We start from the raw sequence: 16,473 nt of genomic DNA on the forward strand, positions 1-16,473 counted from the left end.
CAAGTTTTAACAGGTGGGGGGTAACTGAGAATGAATTGGGAAAAAGTCATGTGAGAGGAGGAAATACCTCCAAAATGATATGATTAAATATGACTATTTATGTTCAGCTGTGATTGGATCATGCGACAAATCCCGCCTCTTGTGTGCATCCATGTTCCGCATTTGCGAATCAGTCTGAATTAACATTAACAATATAATGGCGTTAATGGGAAGACTTATTTAAAAAAGTAAGTAAACAACTCACAAAATTAGATATAACCAATTTGTAATTTCAGAATTCTACTTAAAATGGCATAAAAACATGATCTGTGAGTTTTTTTACGACGGCATTTAAGTGGCACATTAAAATAAAGAAAATATTGAGAGAATAAAGTCAAAATATTGAGAAAATAAAGGTGAAATATTTCAACAATAAAGTCAAAATTATGAGAATAAAGTCAAAATATTGTGAGAATAAAGGTCAAATATTTCAACAATAAAGTCAAAATTATGAGAATAAAGTCGAAATATTGTGAGAATAAAGTCTAAACGTTTCGAGAATAAAGTAAAAATTACAAGAATAAAGTCAAAGGGTTTTGAGAATAAAGTCGAAATGTTTTGAGAATAAGGTCAAAATATTAATTATTTAATATAAATAATAAATTATTATGTTTTGAGAATATTTTGACTTTATTCTCGAAATATTTTTACTTTATTCTCGAAATATTTTGACTCTATTCTTGAAATATTTTTACTTTATTCTCGAAATATTTTTACTTTATTCTCAAAACATTCTGACTTTATTCTCGAAATATTTTTACTTTATTCTCAAAACATTCTGACTTTATTCTTGAAATATTTTTACTTTATTCTTGAAATATTTTTACTTTATTCTCAAAATATTTTTACTTTATTCTCAAAATATTTATACTTTATTCCTGAAATATTTTGACCTTATTCTCAAAACATTTATACTTTATTCTCAAAATATTTTGACTTTATTCTCAAAACATTCTGACTTTATTCACAAAATATTTTGACTTTATTCTCAAAATATTACGGCTTTAATCTTGTAATATATATATATGTGTATATATATATATATATATATATATTTTTTTTTTTTTTTTTTTTTTTTTTTTTACATGGCACTAAAACGCTGTTGTAGTTTTTAGTGAGTAATCGGCTTGGTGAAATTTAAAGTAAATCTCCGTGTCTGTGACCAGTATTTTCCAAGCTTTGATGACTGATGATCCTAAAAAAGTCAAAAATAGTTCAAAGTTAACTATTAAAAAGAACAGCTGAACATAAGTTCACAAATAAAATATTAAATTGTTACTGCATTGAGGTATTTTGGAATAGATGTAAAATGCTGTAAAATAGTAAATTTAACAAAAAAATACTATTTCTGCTTCACATTTGTAAAATTTCTGTGTTAGTAAAATTAAGTAGCTGTTTCTAAGTAAAATTGTTTCAAAGTTTCACACACACTGAAAAAATGCTAAAATACTTCAAAATTCAGACCAATATACCTGTGTTTCTTGACTCACTACCCTTTACTCACCCATCCATCCATGTGTCAATTTTAAGCAATTATTGCTTTGATGGATGATTGGATGAGCTGAGGCTAGGAGCCTGAGGCGTGCAGGATAGGTCTTTTGTCAGCCCTTGTGGAAAGGGACCTGATAGCGCTAGTTCAAATCAAGTAGAGATTTGCTGGGAGAAGCGCCAAGAAAATGACTTTGTTTGACCCAACTGCCAATCAATCTCCTCGCACAGTGCCAGACTAAACACGGTCAGTATTTTAGCGGGACTTGTTGGCGGCAGTTGCCGGATGATTGAGGGGAAAACGGGGGTCCTATTCGGGGGGACAGATACATGAGGCAGCAGTAAACACGCTCTCACCACAGTGTCTGCGGATACAGACTGCAAAATAGTCGGAAGCCTGCAGAAGTTACATTTGGCCCGAGATTTATAAAAGCTGGTCAGAGAGATTTCCGTATTTATAATATAAGTAGTTTGAAGTGTCATGGTCATGTTTGAAAACTTAAACGTTAATTGTTTTACAAAGATAAACTTTTTTTTGTCATGTTCATTTGTTTTGCTATTAGAACGACCTTGTATAAATATATACATATTCTGACAGCTAAAACTAAACTGGTGATACATACAACAAATACAGTCATCAGATTATCAATAAGGCGAGTAGAGACTGCAGAAATGATTACAAGTTTTCAAACCTGAGCTGGGCAGCTTTCCTTTATTTTATTAAGAAAATATACCACAAATGTGTTGAGGCCAATGTGATGGAAGTATATTGATCATTTCTCACCATATAAAAGGATACTGCCAAGCACAACATTAGATGATTATGAAAAACATCAATACTTTATGAATTTCAAATGATCCAGGCTTGAAAATCACCATAAGCGTCAATATGGCTAAATAAAGCTTTATTTTAGGATCAATGCGAGCAAAAAGCTTGTGAAAGCATTCATTAGAATTCCCTTCAAAAAATCAAATGGCATTTCAGTTTAATTACTTTGTTAATTACTGCCCTTGTCTGCGGATCAACTATGCTTAGCGTTAATTGCTTACCATAGACGTGTGTATGTTATCCATTAGAGGCCGAATCCCAGTACAATGAGGATGGTGAAATGCAAATGAACTGATATGATACTAACTGCAATCTGCACTGAAATTGTGGTCTTCTCCCTCTCTCTATCTCTCTTAAGGTCTTTCAGTTCATCACGAAGCAAACAGTATTGGTCTTCATCTTGAAATAATCTAAATTTAATATAGAAAACTGACACTTTGTGTCTAAATAATTCAAGTAGTGTTGAAGTTGCAAAAGTCTGGAAATCTCTTAAGATTGAGCCAGACTGATGCTTACAACTCAGTTTCAACAGCTGGCATGTAAAAATGAAAATTCCCTCAATTCACATGATCCACAATCGATGACTCAGTTCAAACAGACTAGCCAAACTAAACCAAACCAAACCAAAGCTGATCAAACAGGAATATCTCTAATTTAAAATTAAAATCTCAAAATTGAAAACCGTTTTTGCTAGTTTTACATTTAGACATTTAGCAGACGCTTTTATCCAAAGCAATCAAAAACAACAAAAGAGCAATAACATCTCATTTAGCCTAATGCAGTACACATATCAAGGGTTTTTTTAAATTATATAATAAATAAAAAGAAAACAAGCAGTAAGTAAATGAATAGAGAATAAGTCTTAGTTTTAGTTGATAAATCATATTTTACAACAACACAGCCTTTGTTGATCAAAAAGGTAACACATATGACAAAAGATTTAGAAAAGTAACAAAAATGACATTAAATTGTATTCAGCGTTGAAAAGGTTACTTTGGAAATGTAAAAGTAGTGTAACTATTTCAATTATATTATTAAAGTAATGTGGCTTACATTTTATTACTTTTCTTAATTTAAATTTAAACTTTTTTTAAACTAACATTATAAACATTTAAAGCATACAGGGTTAACCTTACAGAATTACTAAACACTCAAAACACTTCATCATTTTAATTTATATATATATATATATATATATATATATATATATATATATATATATATATATATATATAATAATTTTATAATAATTTTACAAAAATTAAATTTTAGAGCACAGCCACCACAAAATCAGACTTTTTACTTAGCACCGCTTTTCACTTTGAGATCGTTCTGAGGTTAAATCCAGATTTAAAAATCATAAGATATACAGTCAAACCAAAAATATTATTTTTTTTTACTAGTGGGTGCAGGAGACTATAGTTCATTTGTGTAAGTGAGGATAGCTAAATAAAGTAAATTCTTCATACAGTGGACTACCAGTAAAATTTATACAGATTTGGGACCAAAAATTATTCAGACACTTTGACCTGACCGAGTTTTTCTTAAGTGTTTTTTCTTTAATTGCAAAGCATTGCTTGGTATTTGTTTAACAAAGTATTGATAGTTGTGTAATCTGACATTATTAGTTTAACTTTAGTTAGTTTAACTTTATAGTCTGTTCTGCTTGTCACAGAGCGGAAATTTGTCTTTGACACTATATATCCACATTAATACTTAAAAACACATCACACATTAACAGCACAACATAAAATTACACAAGTTTAGACAACTAACTCAACCCCAAACATTCCTTACACATTACAAATCATCATCATCCATAGTTTATAAAAACAAAACAAAAAATCTGTTTAATTAAGTTTTTGATAAATTATCAAGATGAATTTGTTCTGACACAGTTTAACTCAGAATTCTTGACATATTTCATTACCATTTTCCAGTGAATAAACTGTGATAATGTGAGAAATGTTAAAGGTGTCTGAATAAATTTAGGTTTAACTGTAGTTTAATAGCTACGATACTGTTTTTAAAATCAAGACAGGAAACACTGGCATTTAACAATGCCTTGGGGAAAAACACACATACATAAACCCAAATGTGTGTATTTTGTGTCCCAAACTCCTGAAACATGAATGTCTCATATTTTAGAGTAGTCAATGCAATAGGGAAAGAAATCAATCAATCCGTGTACCTTTTTTCTCAGTAACTATAACTGATTACAGTTAGATTTATTTATGTAACTAGTTACTCCCCGACACTGATCACCTGTATTATTATTAGCCATAGGGCAAACAACATGCTAAATGACTAACATAACAGGCTGAGTAGCAATAGCAGTCTGATTTGCATGAAACAAAAAAATAGTACCTAAGGTCCTGGAGAACCACTTAAGAACCCAACCTATGTGCTTACCAAGTTTCTAAAAATTCCAATGACTCATGAACACCATTATCCCTTGGCCTCTAGATCCATTCAAGATCACAGCAGATGAAAATATCCATTCATTCAGATTCTGAACAGCACAGGCTGTTATTGCCGCAGGCTGCTCTCACTAAAGAGCACCTTAGTGCGAGACCGCAATAAAGAATAACGACCACATTACCAAACGTGCTAGTGGCACCATCGTAACAGCAGTGGCGAGCAAAAATGAGGACAGAAATAAAATGGTGAACCCCATTTTCGAAACCGCAGAAAACTCATTGAGTTCAGGACATCAATAGAAACTGTAAATACGTTCAGGAAACTCCGGCTCATATTTTGGACTCTGCCTGGACCACAAACACAGACAGTATATATAGAAGTATGCACCTTAATTCTCAGATCTCTGAAAGCATTTACCGCAGCACCACAAGGGGTGAGACTAAAATGTCTTGCGGCATTAGTAAAGCGAGGAACTTAAATGCCATTCAGAAGGTCATGAGAATGGGTTTTTAAAAATAAATGAAAAATAGGATCGGACCAGCCATGCATTGACTAGATCGACAACAGTTGCTTTTGTGACCATCGTGGGGAAATAGTACATATTAAAATCCACCTTAGAAGATTAAAAAATAGTGACTAATCTAATGCTTTTGACTATAAATTTTGAACCTCTTTAAAACCTCTTTAAAATGTTTTGTTGATTTGTTCCTCTTTTCTATTTTATTGTTATTTTTCTATTAAAGTATTATTTTACAATAGTATGTTAAAAAAATTTATACCAAAATTTATTCAGACGCCTTCAACATTTCTCACATTATCAGTTTATTCGCTACAGTTTAGAAAGTGGTAAAACTGTGTCAGAACAAATTCATCTTGATAATGTCAGATAAGAAATGTATTAATGGATTACAATGAACCAACAATATGTATACAAATATCAATGATTTGTTGAACAATTACCAAGCAGTGCTTGATTTTGTTCAGTCTGTGGTGTTAAAAGGTTGCATTAGCAATTAAAGAAAAAACACTTAAGCAAAACATGGTCAGGTCAAAGTGTCTGAATAATTTTGGGTCCCATATTTTTATCTTTTTATGAAAAATGTGTAAATATATTATGTCACAGTTTACTTTATTTTGCTATCCTCACTTACATAAAAGAACTATAGTGTCCTGCACCCACTAGTTAAATTTTCTTTTATCTGGTCTCTGAATAATTTTTGGTTTGACTGTATATTGTTGCATTTCCATCCTATCACCTATAGCACAACTGTACATACATATTTATTGTCAATTTTTACAAATTATTATTATTATTTTCTATTTTTATTTTTGGTCTATTTATGTTTACATATGTGTATTTTTTCTTATTCAATTATTTTTATCGTCTGTGCGTCTCTGTGTACTGGAAGCTAATAACACTGAAACAAATTCCTTGTATGCGCAAGCATACTTGGCAATAAAGCTCTTTCTGATTTTCACTTTTTTGGTTTGCAAAGACAAAACATAAATAAAGAATCTTCCTATAACAACTGATCATTAAAAAACGGCATTCACTTCTGCTCTAGCAAACACTGTGCATTATGTATTGCAAATATTGTTGGCATTTATAGTAAATGGTTTGAGATGTTCATAAAAGTGTGGTACATTTCTGATTATAAGAAATTAACTAAAAATTACATTTTCCTTTGTGCACTATTTGTTGCATATTTTTTATTTCTAAATTTGTGAAAGAGAGAAATGTATACCTTGCTATTATTTTTTAGAAATATTTGAAAAATATAAAAAAATGCAAATTAAAATGTGTTCTTCGTGACTTTACCTTTATTTTTTTCAAGGATTTTAACGAATCGTATTAGATTGTAAATTGCATTTTCTGAATCCAACTACACTGGTTCCTATTCATGAACAAACTAAATGTTTCATGACTTTGTTAAAACTCACAGTTGCATGGCTTGGCATGTTAGAATCTGTGCACACCACAGAATCTCCATGGCAGGCAAAGGCAATGCAAAGTGGGATCCCTCAACACTACGACTAATGGAAACAGAGTAGAAATGCATCATAATGAAAGCCGGGGTCAAACGAGGGGAACGATTCCTCAGGGGCGGAATCAAAACAAGGAGCCGCATGAAACGGAGACTCGGATTTCACTGCTGCACAATTCGATTGTGTAATACCACTCAGTGCTACTATAATATTCATAATTACGGTAACACGTTGAGAAAGGAGTACACTTTCTTCATATGATATGTGATCAATGCTTACAAACAAACAAGATTCTGAAATTACAGTGCACTGAGATCATGAATTATATGGGAAATGTGGATCTAAATATTTATCTTCAGAAATTCAGCGTGGAGTTTCACATGATACTTGTATGAAATTGCATTTGCTTAAATTAATTACATTTTTGCATTTACGTTATAGTTTCATATGTATGGTTCATGTTTTAATAGTGTGATTAAATGAGTTCCAACTAACTAATTTCTATTGCAAACCCTCCGAAATGAAATCAATCTCAGGTCAGGCTTAAGCTTTATTCTCTTCCTCCATTCCCTCCGGAGCAGACTCCAAAACTGAAATCACTCCAGGGAGACAGGGAATAAATGGTTATGATCCAGTTTTATGGAAAGCAAACCAAAGAAACTCGCAATCAAAATCAGAGCCGGCAGAACAAAGAGCTAGACTACAATAATAAATATTTGCCGAAACCTAATCAGAGTGCAAAAGCAAACCTTGTCTAAATCATTTTCCAGGTCAAGTACACTACTCGAGGGCAGCGAATGCTCAACACCAGGGCTTTTTTTTTTTTTTTTGTATAACTAAACAAATCTGGGGTATTTTTGCATCGCTCACACAAGCAAACTAGCAGCTTCCACATAAAAAAAGCTCAAAATGTATGGAAAATATGCAAAAGCCAGAGTTAAATTAAGGCCAACTGTTAGGGAAGTGGAGCATGTAGATTCCTGGTGTTTCCGACGTTCTACCCCTGCTGTGTTACATGGCCTCAACCCCTTTTGTGTAGGGTTAACCCGTTAAATCCCACCAAAGTGGCTATTCAGTGGAGTGTCATCCACCACAGGGGTTATTGTGACTGGCCTTTGTTAAGAACAATAGACGTAAAGAGGATAAGACACCAGTAGCACTTCCTAACTTCCCCCAAAGTCTTCTCACTTTCTCTACACTGGTAGGGCAAGTGCCTGAAGCGATTGATCCCCCCTTTTCCTGTTTAACGTTAGGGAACTCGTTTGTTTGATCCCAAGTGCACTGAAATTACATTAAATCGCCTGGCATTTTTCAAACAGTGTCTTTTAAACTTGTCTTTTCTGTGGCAGGAGCTTATGTTTTAAGAAAAATTTTAATACAGCAAAAATGAATAAAAGCTGCCTGTCTAAATGGAATTGATCATATTTAATAAACTCTGTACTTGCCTGGTCAGAGCCACAAATGACTGAAAACCATCAATGCAACCTCAGAACCCAGTTCAAAATAAAAAGTCAAAATGCATTTTATCCTGGTAGCATCAAAACATTTTTCCCTCAGAATTTTTCAATCCCTAATTTAAAAATGTCTACCATAAAATCACGGATATCAAAAACGGCAGTTTTAGCCTTCCCTTTAATCATGGGTCACTGGTTAGAAAATATATTCTCGCTCTTGCCTCCCTCTAAGCAGGTGAACTGAGCTCAAGACTTTCCCACGATCCCTCAGTAAATCTCTCTTTGCTCTGCCCCTTTCCTCTGTCCCAGCCATCTGTCTATTTTTTAGAGTGCGTCTGGTGGAGCAAGTGTCAGCTGCTGGGACGAGTCCAGCATTCCAAAACAGATTTCACGACAACATATCACCAAAAAATACAAATATTTTAACCAAATAAATCTCTTTTTGTCCATCTCTCTCTCTAGAAAGAAACCCGTGGCGTTCTGACAAGACCAAGAAAAGTACATTCAAGAGGTAAGCGTGTTTGTTTTTCACAGTCTGTGTGCCTATTTGAACAAAAATAATAAAATCACCATCATCACAACATGCAAATTTGACTAGTTAAAATTAACGTAACACATCCAACGAAAAGAATTTATCTCAAAAGTGAGGCAAAAGATTCAATCAAAATGCGATAGCTGCACGCAATATTAAAGCTGCAACTGTTCATGGCACATTTGACCTTCACGCTCATCTTAAAAGATTTTGCCCTTTTTTTTAAAATAACGCCTCGCTTGAAAAAAAATTAATAAATAATAACACAGCTATGTTACGCAGTCATGTGACATACAGTCGCCCTTCTATCCTCCATCATTTCCCCCTTCTCTGGTGAGCAGCCCGTGCACGTATCATTAAAAGAAGCGTGCGCCCGGTGCGGTGGGTCTCCTCCTGCGCTGCCTTCCCCTCTAAACGTGTGACATTGGCTGGCTGAGAGCATGAGAACGGAGCCTTTTGAATAGCAGGATCCTCATACTTGGCTAGTAACCATGGAAGCAGATGCCTACTCTCTTTGCCCTCCTTACCTCCTTGCTCCCTCATTGAAAAGAGGGCACGCCTCGCTTTCTTCTTCCTGACCGAACTTGCCTGGCCCTCAAAGGGAGCGATTGAGCAGGTCACTGGTCTAGACTTGTTTGCATGGTCCACGGAACAGCCTTGAGGTAACCCTTGCTCCCCGTGCGTCGCACCGGCGCAGACTGCAGGGGGGGACATCGGAGATGTGAATTTGAAAAGGAGCTCCGTCCGATTTTGCATTTGTGCCTTTTCCCTCATCGATCGGCTGAATATCGAACCCTCTGTCTGTGCATGTGTGAAACGGATAGCTTAGTAAGCATTTTTTCTAATCAAGCTCGCGTCGTGGGCCAACTCTCTCGGTTTTCTCTCTCTCTTGCTCTCGAACCCTCCCTCTCTCTCTACATTTCACTGTTTTTCTTTCTACATTTCTCTCTCTCTCTCTTTCTCTTTTCCTCTTTCTGCTCTACGCTTCTCTGTTTTGATTATCTGGGACATTTGGATAAGCATGTTGTGATGCTTCTTATCAATGTCATTTTTTTTTATCTGTTATTGATCCTGAAGTGATTTCAGTGGATTTGGCATGCTACTATTCAGCTGTTTGCTTTTTCAATCTCAACTGGGATGACCACCAACCACAGAGGGACTTTTTAGACTATTTAAACACAAAAATTGGCAAATGCACTGCTTTTGTTTCCACTCCTTGTTAAAACATGCATGGATGGTAAATGGAAGTGTTTCTTTTTAAAAAGAAAGCAAAACATAAATATTTAAAGTGAAATACTGGTGTCTCATAAGGTGAGTATAATTATGTTTTCATATATTACATTTAGTATAACTACATTTTTAAATCAGCTGATGTAAAAAAGAACAAAAACTTTTTTCTGCTGTCTAATGTATTTACCTGAAATATTTCTGTTGCGTATGCTGGCATTAAAGCTGTGAGTCTTTAAACTCATCTGTGCCTCTCGGCACTTGGACGTGTTGCAATTATTGTGGGATTACTGGGCTTTCACTATGTACATATTTTGATAAAAATTTTTTGAGTGCTGAATTTTGTTAAATATCACCGAATTAGTATTATACTTCTTAAATACTATTGAATACAATGTATTCTAAATAAATTTCTGTTCAAATGTCATTCTTAAGTAAAATCACTCTTAATTTATTGTGCTGAAATGATATATAGAATTGTCAGTATATATGAAAACTACATAGATGAATGTGATATAAAACGCATTGATATAATATAAAATTATATGAATATCAAAAGCACACAAAATAGCACAAAAAAAAATATTTTTGTAAGAATACATGACAACACAAATGCAAATGATGACATTCTGAGAAAGTTATTATATATTGCTGTGGTGCAATATAATTCAAAAGGATATTAGATAATATTTGTAGGTAATATTGAAACATTTGGCTATAGCCAATTTTAGTGTTTATTTTTTTTTTTTACAAAAATGATTATTAAATTTTTCACAAAAAAATAATTATTATTTTTTAAATAGTAACTATAATATCCTATATGCAAGATTTATTAATGCTAAATGCAAATTTCTGACTACAGTCAATTTCAGTTTAAAAATATTTTACAAAAAGGATTATTAAATAGTGCAAAAAAAAAAAAGAATTATTATTTTTAAATATTAACTAAAAAAAATCTGATATACAAGATTTGTTAAATAAAATATTTCCTGATTCATGATATTTCTAAATGTTATTTAAAAGATTAATGAAAATCTTCTGTTACTGTTTTTCTGATGAATTCCTTATATAAATTACAACTATGGTCCATGCTGTTTCATAAAAAATAAATCGTTTTGTGTCTTATCAACCACTGTGAACATTTGTTCTTTGTCTGCTCAATTAAGTTTCGGTGAAAGATTGAGAATGCACCAAACTGGGTGTTTAAGGGTGCTGAAGAAGGGATTTTTTTGGAGAAATTTGATTGGACGGAGCCCCACGCAGTGTACCACACGCGCCATGTCAGTAGCTGACGGTGAGGTCACAGAAAATGGAAGCTCAAGGTCTGAGTTCAGTCTGGAAATTACCCACTGTCTGATTCCATTTACTGCCTATTGTCATAAAAATATAGGCCTTAAATAAGCATCATTAAAAAGTAATTGGAAAATTATTCCCAGTCTTTGCATTTCACAACAGCTGCTTAGAAGGCAAAGCATTTGTTTTAATAATGGAGCTTTGGAAAAATATGATTTTCACACAATAATTTTCAGATTTTCTAGAGTCATAGAACTGAATGCTGTAATAAAGACAAATCCATTAAAACACTGTGGTGTTTATTTCTATGCTGTAAATTTGCAGACTTTGTATTTCTCTAAAAAAAAGAGAGAGAGAAAGAAAAATGCATACTCAGTCTGCCTCTCAAAATCATTTAAGAAAAAGTCTGAACAGTTTTCGACTAATAAAATAGTAATTTATAATCAAATTGCATAGACAATTTTTTAAAAATTAAAAAATATAATAATTTACAGAGAGAAGCTGCATTGTTAATGCAATAAATGCATTTTAGACAATATCTGGTCAGCTCATCTCACAGCCAATAACTTTCTTCATAATGCAATTATATCACTTGCGTTATGCGTTAAACGGCCATGTCCGAAAGTGTCATTTGTGGTGTACATCTTAGTGTTTTGACTTTGAGACAGCCGTTCAATATGTTCTTTTGGCTCGCTCGAATGTGTGACTCACAATAGACAATGAAGCCAAGACCAGCTGTGATTTTCTGTTGAGCTCACTCTATGCATTATTTATAGTCACATCAGTAGATTAGGCAGAAAGCTTGACCCTACCGCATGACATTGTCTCCAGCCCATTCGCGTTCTGGACACCGCTAACAAACGATAGCCCCGTCTATCTGCCAATAAACCCGACTGCTTTTCCTTTCTCATAATGCATTTAAATAGAGCTGAGTCTCATTCGCTCTCTGTTTTTGAAGTTTCCACACAGGTTTTAATAGAAATTATCAAACTAAAGGTACAGAGTATTTAGGGTTTATTTGTGGATTGTGCCTCAATTTCCCTGTCGCTCTTAAAACAAACAAGAGGTCCAGCAGATCCCCCCCTCGGTACACAACACAAAAAGATCCCCTCTGCATCACACAAGCTAACAAAACAGCATTATCTGTTTAATTGCCTGAGAACTGTTAAAGACCCTCTATTTACATGACAAGATGCAGCTTGTTGTGAAGTGTGACACAAACGAGTCAATACACAAAAGATGACGGCGGTCACCAACGCCCCTGCACCCCCCAAAGGCAGGAGTCCGGCTCATGAATGACAGTGCTGCAACAAGCACCCTGAGCAAACACAAACACACACACACACACACACAAATCCTAATTGCTTTTTAAACAGGTTAACGGCATTAAATGCTTTGGCTTTAAATCCCAGCATTCAACGACAGGAGGACACTTCACTGTATAGATGTTAAAGAAACAACCACGAAGGTGTGAGTGTGACACTTTACTATGTGTGTGTATGTTTAAAATTTTGGAAACACTTTACTTCAAGCCTTTATGTATATGAAAGTTTTATAATGCATTGTACAATCTCATAATTAATTGTAACCATAGTAAATACATTATAACACTTATCAAATAATTGTTACACTTTGCATTTTAAATTTGGATATAATGTATTACAACGCACATTATGAATAAATATAATGCATTATACCCTTTAATAACCGTTTATAATGCATTATACTTTGGCTTTAAGTAAAGTGTTACCAATTTTTAACAATATATTTTAACATTTTATTTATATAAACATTTTTTTTATATTTTATATATATTATATATCTATGAATTTCAGATTTTAAAGTATTTTTTATAATATATATACATTTTATATAATATAAATTTTGAACAATTCATGGAAATAGAGAATAATTAATACAAATACAAAATACAGAGTACAGATGCACAAATAAGCACTATTCTAGTTTTTATAATGTAAAAAATGTAAAATTTTTATATTTTATATTGCCACATATTTGTAATATTATATTTTTATATAACATGTTTTTGTGTAATTTACAAAAAAAACAATACAAATATAAAACATATAGGGTGCGGATGCACAAATAAATTCTAGATAGATTTCAATATATTGTAGAATTAATCAAACATAAAAAAATATTGGCCAGTTGATTGATACATTTTATATGATATAAATTTTTAACAATTTATGAATATAGAAAATGATTAATACAAAATGCATTAAGTACATAAGCACAAATAAACAATTTTCTAGTTTTTATCATGTAAAACATTTATGAAACTTTTATATTTTATGTTTTCACATGTTAATATTATAAATACATTTTATATCATATATTTTGTGTAATTTATAGAAATAAACTAAAATAAAGAAAAAAATAAATACAAATACAAAATATATAACATGCAGATGAACAAATAAATTCTAGATATATTCAACGTGAATTAATAAAACATAAAAATCTTTTTAACATACTTATAATGCATTATGCATAAATAAGGTTTTAAGTAAAGTGCTCCCAAAATTTTAAAGGTTCATTTTTTCACATTTTATTTATATAATATATATATATATAATAAAATATATGAAAATATAAACATTTTATTTTATTTTTTAAAATGAAAAACACAAAATACAATACAATTTTTTGATTTTGAAATAGTATTCTATTATATATATGTTTTAGATCAATTGTAAACAATTTATGGAAATGAAAATGAATGAATACAAATACAAAATACATAAAGTACTGATGCACAGATAATAATCTAGTGTTTATATTGTATAAATAAGTAAAATATTGTATAATTTACACATTTTATATTATATGTACATTTGAAATAATATATGTTTTTGTGTAATTTATAAAAAAATATATTTTATAAATATATTTTTTTAAATAAAGAAAATGGCTATATTTCAATATAAATAATCCAAATAATTTGGTTCGGTTATTTTGACATACAGTGGGGTCAAAAAGTCTGATATCACTAGAAAAAAAGTATCCTGTATTTTTAATGTAATACGGTTAAGTGTTTCATTACAAATAATTTCATATTGGAATATTTATATCAGAATAACAGATTGAGCAATAAATAACTAAAGGAATACTAATGTAAGAATTTATTCTTATTTGCATTGGATTTTATGACAGCAAGATTTAAAACCTGATTTATGATTTGAATTTGCTTTGTTGATCAGTGATTTTTACATTTTAAATATGTCTTTTTCATTTCACATCATATTGTTTCTTTTTATTTCCTGTAGCTGTTATTTTTTTTGACCTAAATGAAAATAAAAAAAATCCTAGATTTTCAGTGTGGACATTTGAACCCTAATATATGATTATTGATCCTAGATGAGAATAAAACAGTAGAGAGAGAGTTTGAGCAGAGGACGAATGACCCGAAGGCAGGGTGACTTGGAGAAAATGCTGGTATCACACTGCGCGGAAAAAAAAAAAGCGAGAGGGAGAGAGATGGGGTTCATTCTGTCTTTTCTCCCTCTCTCTCTCTCTCTCCCTTTCTCCTGCTGCCTTTGTGTGCCGTGCAGGAATGTGCTTGCTTTTCATTTCTTTCTTTGTGTCTGCCCCTCAGGCCCTAGCAGGCAGTGTCTTATGCCACAGCAGGGTCATGGCAAACACAGAGACACATTCATGGCCACATCAAGTTTATGTGAGAATCTGGTCCTTCCTTGCCCCTCATTTCCATATGAATTGTTAATAAAATAGCAGTCCTGTGAGGGGGAGATCCCTCCAGGAGGGGAAGTCAAGCAAAGCAACCTTGGTTTTTAAAACGGCCTCATCCAATCTGTTCCTTTGGTGCCAAAACGGTCCAGCTAAAGCCATCGAGAGCATATGTCATCATTATTGAACGTTCAACGTTTACTTTAGCCCAACCACCTGTGAATTTCGTCTTTACAAAACACCAGTGGAAACTGTGTATTTAGATTAATGGCTCAATATAAATAATGTAGCTAAATAATCAATGGATTTGAGAAATGTTCATACACATCTCACATACAGATGATAGGAAACATTCAAAATTTTGTTTCAAACACACAATAAAACAAAATGGAGTTTTAGGAAAAAAAAAAAAAAAACAGATCCGCATTTTTGGTTTGGGAAAACAAGCTGTTCTCAAGCCAGTCACCGTTTGGGCCTTCTGGACAGGGAGCAGGATACATCTTGAAGGGCTGGCCAGTTGATTGACTATTCTTTGGGATCAACACACGTGTCCAGTGACCCCGCCACACTTTCCCATGCCCTCTGATGCCCTGTCTATTCTAACAGACATCCCTAAATCCCCCCATCCTCCACAGACAGATCAGCTTCGGGTATCACACTTGACAGCAGCCGTGTGCATGACTTCCCTCTGTGATGTCGTAGAGGTTTGCTGTCCAATAATTAGAGGGCGAGGAAGGGTCAGGATGAGCAGACGGGAGGTGATTGAACTAAATCAACCTGCTTTTTTTTTTTAGGGGGACATCTGCATCAGAGATGTTTTACTAAGTGGCTCGTAAACAGAAATGGAAAATGAATAAAATCTTTAAGGAGAACATTTATACATTAATGTTAACCTTAAGTGTGATGAAAAATGGTACAATTTATATATGGAAATAATGTGATACTGCACTCTTAAAAATAAAGGTTCTTCATGATGGCATAGAAGAACTTTTTTTGTCTAAATGGTTTCATAAAGAACCTTAAACATCTGAAGAACCTTTCTGTTTCACAAAAGGTTTTTTTTTGTGGTGAAAGAAGGTTCTTCAGATTATAAAAAGGTAAGAAAGAGTTGGTTCTTTAAAGAACCTTTGATTAAATGGTTCTTTGTGGAATCAAAAATGGTTCTTCTATGGCACCTTTTAAACAACCTTTATTTTTTTTTAACATATATTCATAGTATACATTTATTTAATTGTTTAAATATATATTTAATATGTGTGTGGGTGTGTTTACATATATATTACATTACATTTATTCAAATAAAAATTAAAATATTGTACTTAATTTAAAAAATTAAAGTATTATCGTTATCAAAAATGTTTACATGTATATTAAATCTAAAACAAATGAATGAATTAATACATTAATATTAAGAATATTTATTTATTCAAAATATAATTTATCATTAAGAGTTAAAAAAATATAATGACACATATTTAATATGATTTACTATGCAT

Source organism: Garra rufa, chromosome 14, assembly GCF_049309525.1.
Source record: "Garra rufa chromosome 14, GarRuf1.0, whole genome shotgun sequence".
Classification (NCBI taxonomy): Eukaryota; Metazoa; Chordata; class Actinopteri; order Cypriniformes; family Cyprinidae; genus Garra; species Garra rufa.